This window comes from Macaca thibetana, chromosome 5, assembly GCF_024542745.1.
Source record: "Macaca thibetana thibetana isolate TM-01 chromosome 5, ASM2454274v1, whole genome shotgun sequence".
NCBI lineage: Eukaryota > Metazoa > Chordata > Mammalia > Primates > Cercopithecidae > Macaca > Macaca thibetana.
In genome coordinates this window covers 14,919,210-14,932,014 of record NC_065582.1, presented here as the reverse complement: position 1 = coordinate 14,932,014, position 12,805 = coordinate 14,919,210, and positions in this window count along the sequence as shown.

The window sequence follows — 12,805 nt, the reverse complement described above, 5'->3', positions numbered from 1 at the left end:
TAGAGTACATTTTAAATGCTCTTATAAAAAAATATAAATATATGACAAGTTTTAAATATGCAGAAACTTCCGGAGAATCAAGCCTCATTTCACATGTTCTTGGGCACAAGCATTTTCTAAGTAACAGCTTAAGTACTCCAATGGAAAGAATTTTAATAATAATAATTGTGAGTTCTAGAGTTGTGGCACTGTGTTCAGAACATGGTTTATTGTAGATTGTTGCTTTATATAACCTATTTAAGTTTTCATTGTTACTTATAGAGTCAATTATCATGTATGTCCTATGGACTGTTGAAAAGAAGCTATACATTCTAAGGTTGTAATATTTATTAAGATAGACCTTATTAATTAGACTATCTGTTGTGCATTGAAGTCTATCATAAATGAAAAGGTAAATAAAATACACTTCATTTTTTTCATCTATTATCTTTTTTCTTTTGGCAATTACTGCTTAACAAATTTGGGAATATGCTATTGCAATCATGGACATTTAAACTTTTTATTTTTAATTTTTGTTGGTACACAGTACTATATATTTATGGGGTACACAAGAATTTTTGGTAGAGGCGTGCAATGCATAATAATCACATCAGGAATAATGGGGTATCCATTCCCCTCAAGCATGTATCCTTTGCATTACAAAAAACACAATTATACTGCTTCAGCTATTTTAAATGTGCAATTAAATTACTATTGACTATAGTCTCCTTGTTGTGCTATCAAGTAGTAGGTCTTATTCATTCTAATTATTTTTTGGTGCCCATTAATCATCCCTCCACCCCCAACTATCCTCCCCAGCCTCTGGTAACCATCCTTCTACAATCGCCATGAGTTCCATTGTTTTCATTTTTATATCCTACAAACAAGTGAGAACAAGTGATCTTTGTCTTTCTTGCCTAGTTTATTTCACTTAACATAATGATCTCCAGTTCCATCCATGTTGTTGCAATTGACAAGATCTCATTCTTTTTTATGACTGAATAGTACTCTATTGTGTATACATAACACATTTTCTTTCTCCATTCATCTGTTGATGAACACATAGGTTGTTTCCAATTCTTAGCTATTGTAAACAGTGCTGCAACTAACACAGGAGTTCAGATATCTCTTCAATATACTGATTTCTTTCCTTTTGTGTATATACCCAGCAGTGGGATTACTGGATCATACAGTAGCTCTATTTTTAGTTTTTTGAGGAATCTCCAAATTGTTCTCCATAGTGGTTGTACTAATTTACATCCCTACCAACAATGTACAAAGGTAAACATTTCCTCCACATCTTCTCCAGAATTTAAATGTTATTGCCTGTCCTTTGGATATAAGCCATTTTAACTGAAGTGACTTGATATCCCATTATAGTTTTGATTTGCATTTCTCTCATAATCAATGATGTTGAGAACATCTTTTCATATGCCTGTTTGCCATTAGTATGTCTTCTTTTCAGAAATGTCTATTCAAATGTTTGCCCATTTTAAAACAGGATTATTAGATTATTTCCTATAGAGGTGTCTGAGCTCCTTAAATATTCTGGTTATTAATCCCTTGTCAGATGGGTAGGTTGCAAATATTTTCTACAATTCTGTGGGTTGTCTCTTCACTTCGTTGATTGTTTCCTTTGCTGTGCAGAAGTTTTTAACTAAATGTGATCCCATTTGTCTATTTTTGCATTGTTTTCCTGTTCTTACAGGGTATTATTCAAGAAATCTTTGCCCAGACCAATGTCCTGGAGATTTTCCTAAATGTTTTCTTGTAACAGTTTGATAGTTTGAGGTCTTAAATTACATCTTTAGTCCATTTGTATTTGATTTTTATGATTGGTGACAGATTCTGCATATGGATATCCAGTTTTCTCAGCATCATTTATTAAAGAGACTGTCTTCCCCAGTGTATGTTCTTGTCACTTTTGTCAAAAATGAGCTCACTCAAGGTGTGTGGGTTTGTTCCTGTGTTCTTTACTGTGTTCCATTGGTCTACATGTCTGTTTTTATGCCAGGATCATGCTGTTTTGGTTACTGTAACTCTGTAGTATAATTTGAAGTCAGGTAATGTGATTCCTCCAGTTTTGTTATTTTTGCTTCAGATAGCTTTGATTTTTCTGGGTCTTTTGTGGTTCCATATAAATTTTAGGATTGTTTTCTCAAATTCTGTGAAGGATGTCATTGGGATATTGATAGGGATTGCATTGTATCTGTAGTTTATTTTGGATAATATAAGCATTTTAACAATATTAACTCTTCCAATCAATAAACATGAAATATCTTTCTATTTTTTGATGTCTTCAATTTCTTTCATCATTATTTTATAGTTTTTATTATAGAGATCCTTCATTTCTTCCATTAATTCCTGAGTATTTAATTTTATGTGTGGCTATGTAAATGAGATTACCTTTTAAATTTCTTTTCAGATTGTTAACTGTTGGCATATAGAAATGCTACTTATTTGTGTATGTTGATTATGTATATTGCAACTTTACTGAATTTGTTTAACAGCTGTAATTGTTGTTTTTGTGGAGTCTTTAGGTTTTTCCAAATATAAAATCTTATCATCTGCAAACACAGATAATTTGATTTCTTCCTTTCCAATTTCAATGTCCTTTCTTTCTCTTGTCTGATTGCTCTAGCTAGGATTTCTAATACTATGTCAAATAACAGAGGTAAAAGTGGGCATTCCTGTGGTGTGCCAGATTTTAGAGGAAAGACTTTCAGTTTTTCCCCAATCAGTATGATACTAGCTGTGGGTCTCTCATATATGGCTTTCATGATGTTGAGGTACATTTCTTCTATACCCAATTTTTTCTTCTATACCCAATTTTTTTAGGGTTTTTTTAATCATGAGTGGATGCTGAACTTTATCAAATGCTTTTTTAGCATCCATTGAAATAACAATTTTTGTCCTTCATTCCGTTGATGTGATGCATCACCTTGATTGATTTGCATATGGTGAACCATCCTTGCATCCCAGGGATAAATCCTATTTGTCATGAAGTATAATATTTTGATGTATTGTTGCATTCAATTTCTTAGTATTTGTTGAGGATTTTGCATCAATATTCATCAGAGATACTGCCCTGTAGTTTTCTTTTCTTTTTTTTCTTTCTTTCTTTTTTTTTTTTTTTTTTTTTTTTTTTTGATGTGTCTTTATCTGGTTTTGGTATCAGGTAATACTGGGCTTGTACATTGAGTTTGGAAATAGTCTCTCCTCCTCTGGTTTTCAGAGTATTTAGAGTAGAATTGGTATTAATTCTTTTTAAAATATTTGGTAGGATTCAGCACTAAAACAATCAGTTTCCAGGCTTTTCTAACTGAGAGACTTTTTATTACAACTTTGATCTCACTGCATGTTATTGGTCTGTTCAGGACTTGGATTTTTTTCCTGGTTCAATCTTGGTAGGTTGTACATATCTAGGAATGTGTCCATTTCTTCTATATTTTTCAATGTATTGGCAAACAGTTGCTCATAGTAGTCACTAATGATCACTTGCATTACTTCAGTATCACTTGTAATGTCTCCTTTTTCATCTCTGATTTTATTTATTTGGATCTACTCTCTTTTTTCCTTAGTCTGGCTAAAGATTTGTCTATTTTGTTTAACTTTACAAAAAAAATCAACATTTTATTTTATGGATATTTTTATTGTTTTCTTCATTTCAATTTCATGTATTTCTGCCCTGACCCATTATTTATTTTCTTCTGTTAATTTTGGATTTGGTTTGCTCTTGCTTTTCTAATTATTTAAGATATATTATTAGGTTTTTATTTAAAGTTTGTTTACTTTTTTGATGTATGTTTTTACAGCTATACACTGTCCTCTTCATACTGCTCTTGCTGTATCTCATAGGTTTTGCTATTTTTAAGTTTTCATTATCATTTGCTTCAAGATATTTTTCAATTTCCTTCTTAATTTATTCCTAGTCAATGGAGAGCATATTGCTTAATTTCCATGTGTTTTTAAGAGTTTCCCAAATTCCTTTTGTTACTCAATTCTAGTTTTATTTCATTGTGGTCAGAGAAGATGCTTGATATTTTTTCAACCTTTTTGATTGTTTTAAGACTTGTTTTGTGACAGAACATATGATTTATCCTTGAGAATGATTCATGTGTTGAGGAAAGTAATGTATATTCTATAACTGTTGGATGAAGTCTTCTCTAAATATCTATCAGATCCATTTGGTCTATAGTGCAGATTAATTCCAATGTTTCTTTGTTGATTTTCTGTCTCAAAGATTTGTTGAATGCTGAAAGTGGGGTGTTAAAGTGTCCAGCTGTTATTATACTGAAGTGTATCTCTCTCTTTAGCTCTAATAATACTTGCTTTATGTATCTGGGTGCTCCAGCATGGGTGCATATATATGTACAATTGTTATATCATCTTGCAGAATTGACCCCTTTAACATTACATGGTGATCTTCTTTGTTTCTTCTTGTAGTTTTGGTTTTGAAATATATTTTGCCTAAATATAGCTACTCCTGCGTGTTTTTGGTTTCCATTGGCATGGACTGTCTTTTTACATCCCTGTAATTTTGGTGTATTCAGTCTAAGTGTGTCTTTATAAGTGAAGTATGTTGAGCTATTACCTAAGGTGCAAGTCTATGTCCACTTTACTTTTCCTTCTGCTTTTCTCAAGTGTAAGTAGACTTGCCTCATAACCACCACAGCTGAGAATGTGCTGAGCCTCATCTGAAGCTATCATGTCTTAAAGGTGCACCCAAGGCCTTTGACACAATACCTGTGTACCACTGCTGGTTATTCAAGGCCTGAGGGCTGTTCAGTTAGCAGATGATAAATGTTGCCAGGGCTGGGTCCTTTCCTTCAAGGCAATGGGTTTCCTTCTGGTGCAAGGTGTGTCTAGTGGTGTTTTTCTGGGAGCAAGGGCCTGAAAAGGAGGCCTCAGGACACTGACCAATTCCCCATCTTGCTGTGGCTGAGCTGGTATCCAAGATGCAAGACAAAGTCCTCCCTGCTCTTCCCTCTTCTCTCCTCAAGCAGAAGGAAGCAGTCTCTTTTGGAGCTGTGAATTGTGTAGCCTGGGGTCAGGGGCAGGGTGATGTCAGCACTCTCTTACCCACCTACCCATCCTAGCTGCTGTCTCAGTAGGTTGCATGACCCCTGTCCACTGGCTCTGGGCCCAGGTCAGCATTAAGCATTTCTTTGGTGTTGCAGTCCTTGTGGCCTAGGCTGCTTTTCAAATTTTTTTAGAGACCCAGAGCACTTAGCCAATGGTGGTGAGACTTGAAGGAACTCAAGTTTGAATCACCTGGATAGAAAATTCCCCTCTGGCTAGGGCCGGTTTAAACTCTCCCTCCATGGGAGGCGCCAGCTGAGTTTGATCCAGTTTTCCTTTCTGCTGTAACAGGACAGCACTGAGTTCAATGCCTCACAATTGCTGCATTCTCCATCCTCCTGCATGCTGAAATGCTCTGCGCACCATGCCAGTACCACTGGGAAGTGGGGAAGGGGTGGTGTCAGGGATTCAAGACTATTTTTTTTTTACCTCTTAAATGCCTCTTTTAGGGAAATGAAGTTAAAACCAGGTACTGCGAGTGCTCACCTGATTTTTAGTTCTTATGAAGGTGCTTTTGTGTGTGGAGATAGTTGTTAAATTGGTGTCTCTGTGTGGGGGACAAACAGTAGAGCCTTCTATCACATCAGCTTGTTCTGATTTTTTAAACTGTAATATTTTTGTTGAGAATTGCACTATTTAGTATTGGAAAGTTTCCTTCTTCCTAGATTTGATCATTTTTATCTGGAATGCAATTGATCTGAGTTTAAGATTACAACCTCTATCTTTGCTTGTATGGTTTCACTGGCATAATTTGTTCACCTCTTTCTATTCAAGTTTTTCTGAATAACTTTCTTGATTTTGTTGTTTCATGTACAGTATGGAATTGGTCTTGAGAAAAGATTCAAATCCCTTTTCTAGAAATTAAGCCCACTTAAAGTATTTGTGTAACAAATATATGTTTTCCATATCATTATTTATTGCATGCATTCTGTTTTTAAATGTTTTAAAAATCTCCAGTCAGTGACCTGTTAATTTTGTGTGTGTGTGTGTGTGTGTGTGTGTTTATATGTGTGTTCTAGAGTGGGTTGGCATAGAGGTTATAGTCTTAAATATAAATTTTGAATTATTCTTCAGTGCAGTGCACTTTCTCAGGAGATTATTGCATTTTATTAACTTTTTCTGCCTACTTTCCTAAAATTCTAACTGAACTTCACCCATGTACAAGTTCATCCTCATATATTACGTTTCAGTTTTACATGTTATTTTTATTTTACTTACATATCCAAAGATGGATTTGTTTCTTATTTTTATTCTTCAGGTTTGTGTTGATTTCCCTTGACAGAAAAAAATACCCATGAGACTTGAATGACTCAATTCTCAGTTTGCCACCCATTCCTGTTACAGCATCAGCTTTAACATATCTCTTATATCCTTGCTGCAATGTAAATTTCCTTTTACACTTCTATGAATTTCAAACTATTGGAATGTCAGTCTTAATAATACTAATCATATAGACGTATGCATCTTTCACATATGTTGTTTATCATCTGAGGTTTCCATGTAACCTTTTAAAAATAAAAATGATCATAATGTACTTTGATAGTTGTATATTTTGTAACCCTTCTTTCTTTCTTCCTGATTGTGATAAACATCTCTTTTGTGTAAGCAAATCCATCTTAATAGTTTATCAAACTATTGATGCTTGTATTGATGCATGCATTGCTGATTTTTCAGCCACTTTTTTTATCTTTTATATGCTGTTATTTTTGAGTAACAGCAGTTCGTATTTATTAATATTAAGTTCTATATATAACAGAATATTTAAAAAATTACTGTGATTTAAAAAAAAAAAACAGATGTTGATTTATTTTTCTTTCATTTAAAAATAGTTCAGTGATATGGTCCAGGGATGGCAGCATCATCGTGTCACTGAATGCTCTAGGTCCTCCTAACTTCCTGTCCCATCATCCTCAGTGTTTAGCATTCAGTGATTAGTCCCAGCTGTAGGCTATAGTAAGGAAGGGAAGACTGATGAGTAGGAGCTCCTACTTGTTTATTTTAGCTCCTTTTGAGCCCTCTTAATCAAAGTATACCTAGTCGTTACATTTGTCTTTGGATTGCCAAAAATAGTAACATTGCCACATCCAAATCTAGGGTTCATGGAGAAACTGGAAAATATAGGCTTTTAACATTATTGAGTTTTTAAAAAATTCCAAGGAGCCTGGCTAAAATCTGGGTATTTATTAATTTGATTATTATTATATGACTTGTACTCTCACTATATTAGTGATACATGCATGAATTATTTTCATTATTAATTATTTTAATTTGGCAAATACATTGTAAAATAGAAAGATAAAAGGGATGAGATAGAAAAATTAAGATATTCCAAAAAGTATAAACAAAGGAGACAGTCTAATGCACATGTAGAATATACAAGTGTACTGATTTTACATTTTGGATAAAAGTGAGAGGCATGCCTAGAAAGATGTTTTGGATTTCAATTAAAGAAGACATCTAATGTAAAAATACCAATACAATAACTTGATAGCATATTAAATGGCCCTCAGCTTATCTTCAAAATAGGATGCTTATTTTTGTAGTAGGCATGCGTAAGATTGTTCTTTTATTTTCCCATTTTCCTAATAGTATCACTGTTTTTAATTTAGTTGAATTGTATTGTATGAAATACATGATTTAATGTTACAAAGAAATACTATTCATTATCTATTCAGAACAGATAATATTTTATTTCCAGCCAATGAGATCAAATGGGACCTAAGGATTTTGCAAAAGCTAAAAAAGAACAACAGCAAAGTTGCCTGCTAGCTCAAAACACTATTTCCCATTGCATTATTAACCTTCTGGACCTAAAAAATGTGTAAGTTTTGGCTAAGAATTTGAAGTTACATTTTTCACACACATACAGAAATTTTGAGCCCATTTAATAAAACAGTAAGTTACTAAATCCTAACACAGCAATTTTATTTTCTTTAAATTTATGTAGAAAAACATTTGCACTTTTTTCTTTGTGTTATCATGTTATATTGAAACCCAGTTTTTGACATATTTCCAAATTTAACACAAATGATTACTATAGAGTAATTTACATGTACTGATATCAGCCAATTTTACGTGTTAATAATTCAGAATTAATAATTGATTTTTATTTAATGCCATATAGCCTTTGTAAACCCACATCTGAAATAACTATGTAACTTATTTGTATTCCCATTTCAAGATAATTAAAACAGCATTAAAATAAGAGTCTGGAAAGAATAAGAGTTCACAGTGTATAATTTCATAATAGAAGGAATTTTAAATACACAATCTTCAGCTCAATTGATTTTATATTTTAATCCGTGTAAATTTTATTGAAGTAGATATCCTCACATTAAATTGTATTTTTTTCTCAAAAGGAAAACTAAAATATAATAATGAAAAGAAAAATGGTAATAGTTCATTCCAATGTCTATGATGGGCTGGGCACGGGGGCTCCCGCCTGTAATTTCAGCACTTTGGGAGGCCGAGGCATTGAATCATTTGAAGTCAGGAGTTCAAGACCAGCCTGGACAACATGTTGAAACCCCGTCTGTACTAAAAGTCCAAAAAAATTAGCCAGGTGGAAGTGGCACATGCCTGTAATCCCAGCTACTTGGGAGGATGAGGCAGGAGAATAGCTTGAGCCTGGGAGGTGGAGGTTGCAGTTAGCTGAGATCATGCCACTGCACTCCAGCCTGGGCCCACAGAGTGAGACCCTGTTTCAAAAAAAAAAAAAAAAAAAAAATCTATGATGGTTCACTCATAGTTTGTAATGTCCACTTTCTTCCTTAGTATTTGTAATTAATTAAGAGTGATTAAGAAAAAGAAAAGAGGCCGGGCGCGGTGGCTCAAGCCTGTAATCCCAGCACTTTGGGAGGCCGAGACGGGCGGATCACGAGGTCAGGAGATCGAGACCATCCTGGCTAACACAGTAAAACCCCGTCTCTACTAAAAGTACAAAAACTTAGCCGGGCGAGGTGGCAGGCGCCTGTAGTCCCAGCTACTCGGGAGGCTGAGGCAGGAGAATGGCATGAACCCGGGAGGCGGAGCTTGCAGTGAGCTGAGATCCGGCCACTGCACTCCAGCCTGGGTGACAGAGCGAGACTCCGTCTCAAAAAAAAAAAAAAAAAAAAAAAAAAAAGAAAAAGAAAAGAAATAGAAAAGAAACTTGTTTATGGTGATGGTTCTGATCATTCTATCAGAAAATCTCCCCTCAGGATATTAGAAATAAATATTAATTGTACTGAAGTAAAATGTAGAATATATTCCTGTTGAGAAATATATACTACAATGTTTATCTGCTTTTTATAGACCATTTTATATTTTTACAAATTATATTTACATATTTATTTATAATTGAATGTGCATATTTGTACATTATGTTTCAAGTGTAATATTAAAATACCATTACATGATTCCATTATACTTAAAAATAAATCAGAATTAGAGGCACTTCCAGAACAGTAGTATGAGGAGCCTTGTACACCCTGTCCCCACTGAAATAACAACTGGTGAAAATGACAAGAAAACTAACTCTTTCTGGAAATAGGTCAGTGAACATACAGCAAATTGGGAAACATTTATTCAAAAAAATCCGCTCTGTCCTAGTAAGAATAGTGAGGTCTATGGCATTTGAGTTGCAACCTGGTTCCTTCCCTTCCTCTCCTCAGCTCAGGCTGATGGAAGCTATAACACTCCAGCAGGTGTGGCCGGACTACAAGGCTCTCTCACCCATCAGTTCTCAGTTTAAGACAATGATTTTTTTTCTCCAGAAGGGGCCATCTGCCAGCATTTCTCATCCCACCTCTCTTGCATCAGTTCAAGGCAAGTATGGCTAAAAGGTCTGGCCTCTCTTTCTCCACCCAGGCCCCCATTCCCAAGGCAAAAACTCTACCCCTGGGCAAGCTGAGAATATTCGGCCATGATTGCTTCCACTCCAGCTTGCTCACAGGTCAGTAGTTCCATGTTTAGCGAGGCAAACCTAGAAGACTAGAGGCTATCACTCTCACACAGCTCCCTACTTGTATAGCCCGAGTCTCATTTCAAAATAAGTGGTCAGCTGTCCTTGCCTCAGGTACCCACAAATGATTTCTCTAGGGATCATTCCAGCAGGTGAAACAGACCATAACACCAGAGAACTCCAAGGATCTCTCTAAGGTGATTTATAACAGAGATTGTGGAAGTTCAAACCTAAGGAAAATGTATAAAATAATAGATATTTTTGTGGTGAGCAATTAAGAAGGAGCTAACGGGGCTAATGGCTTCCATTTAGGAAAAAGCAAAAGTGTAGAGCAACTAAAAGTTAACAAAGAGAAACAGAGAAACAGAGATAAGAATACTCCTGGGGTTGGGAAAACTTTGAAATACTGATCTCAAAGACAACCCTCTCAAAGGAGTCTAACTTTAATTAGATCATACTGTAGAGCAATTTATGCCCAAGGGAAATGTCAAAAAAATGGAGTAATCAGCAGCAGTTAGTGAAGATTAGTAGCTCACTGTAGTTCTGATGGAGGTAGACCAGCTAGAAACAAAAAGGAGTACAAAGAATGAAAGAGTCAAAGTGACCTTAATTAAAACCATCATCCATCCCTTGGTGAGGAGGATTAAGGTTACTGTGCATATGCTCAAAGCTGTGCACTCTTAGGGGTGACATTAGAAGGTGCACAATGTAGGGAAAATAAATTTCACAGAACTAGCCTAGCTGAGTCACTAAGTAAATAAATAAGCAAGCACAGAGAAGCAACTCTAAGTTGGGGTGGAAGACTTATAATGAATTGCTACAACATATTACTTAAAATATCAAATTTTAACAAAATTTAGGAAATATGCAAATTTTGGAAAGGATGACATCTCCTCCACAGAAGCATATACACCCACCCACAACAAAACAAAATGAACAAATAAACAAATGACTCTGTCCTTGAAAGGGCTCAAAGGTTGGATTTAACAGACACATCTCTCAAAGCAGCAGTTATAAGTATGTTCAAAGAACTAAAAGAAATAATTAAGAATTAAAGGTAGGTATGATGAGCTCAAAAGTAAAAATGATATTAATAAACAGCATTTATACAAAATCAATAAAAATTTTGGAAATGAAACATATAATTAGTAAAATTTTTTAAAAGTCATGAGAGGGCCTCAGTAAAACATTTGAGCAAAAAACTAAGATCAGGAAACTTGAAGATAAGAAGATAGATTATGTAATATGAAATAGGGAGAGAAAACAGAATGAAGAAAAATGAACACAGGCACAAAGAAATATGGGATACTTTTAAGCACAACAACACACATATAATGAGAATACCAAAAGACAGAAGAAAAAATAACAGATAAAAATATTTTTCAAGTGGGTTAAATACTTCTCAAATTTGATGAAAAATATTAATTTAACACATTTAAGAAACTCAATAAAACACAACTATAATAAATACAAAAAGAAAAAATTAAAGCCCAGAAAAATCAGGAAAAGTATATTGAAAAATAAAGAGAAAAATCATGAAAGCAACAAGAGAAAAATGATCCATAAAGTACAAGAAAGTTAAATAAGATAAAAAGCTGACTTCTCATGAGAAATAATAGAGTTCAGAAACCATGAGATGACATATTCAAAGTTCTGAGAGGAAAAAAAAAAAAAAAAAAAACAGATTCAGCAGAAGTTTTTCAAAACTAAAGTAAAAAAGAGAGACATCATCCAGAAAGCACAAACTAAAAAAAAATTGCTATCATACCACCTTACAAAAAATAAGAAAGGTCTTCATGATGATATCAAGGGTTACCAGAGGATGATTCAAATACGCACACAAAAAAAGAGTAATAGAAAAGTACTTATTTAAAAAACTGCAATAGACAGCATAATTAGATATTTCTTCCTTTTTCTATTATGTAATTTAAAAAACATTTGAATAAAACTGTATATAATTGCATTGTTGGGCCTATAACATGTAGCAATGTAACATATTTAACAGTAATAGCATAAAAAAAGCAAGAATGAAAGGGAGGATGCTACTATCAACCTTGCTGAAAAAAAGAGAATTACAAAAAATATGAAAAGATGTATGATAACATTATCAATCTAGACAAAATGAATAAATTCTTAGATTTAAACTACTGAAACTGATGCAAAAAGAAATAGAAAATCAGAATAGACTTATAACAAGTAACTAAGTAAATGAAGCCACAAGAATCCAATTGAAATGCACAAAATAGGCAAATTTATAGAGATAAAAAGTAGATTAGTGATTACCTAGCATGATGGGATGAGATGGTCAATGGAGAATGATAATTTAATGTGTGAAAGGCTTCCTTTTAGGATAAGGAAATATTCTAAAGATTAGACTGTGGTGACAGCTGCACAGCTCTATGTATATACCGCAAATCATTGATGTTTACACTTCAAGTAGGTAAATTGTGTGATATATGAATTATTTCTCAAGAAATGTATTTAAAAGATTAGCACATTGATTTTTAGTATCTTTTTTTAGTATCTTTTAAAAATAATTTTTCACTCTTTGTATGTTTCCGACAAATAATATAATTTCCATTCTTCTCAATGGGAGAGAAAAAGTTAAAAAAAAGGATCTCAGAGAAGAGTGAAAAATTCATACAAATGCAGTAACTATTACTTTTCTAAATAATTTCTTAAAGTAGCTAATTTTTCTACTGCTTTTGGTACTACAATATCACATGTTTTAACTAAATTCAAGGTTGAATTTTCTTTTCAAAAATCTAAGGAATAAAAGCAAAAGACCTTCACTTAGTCTTT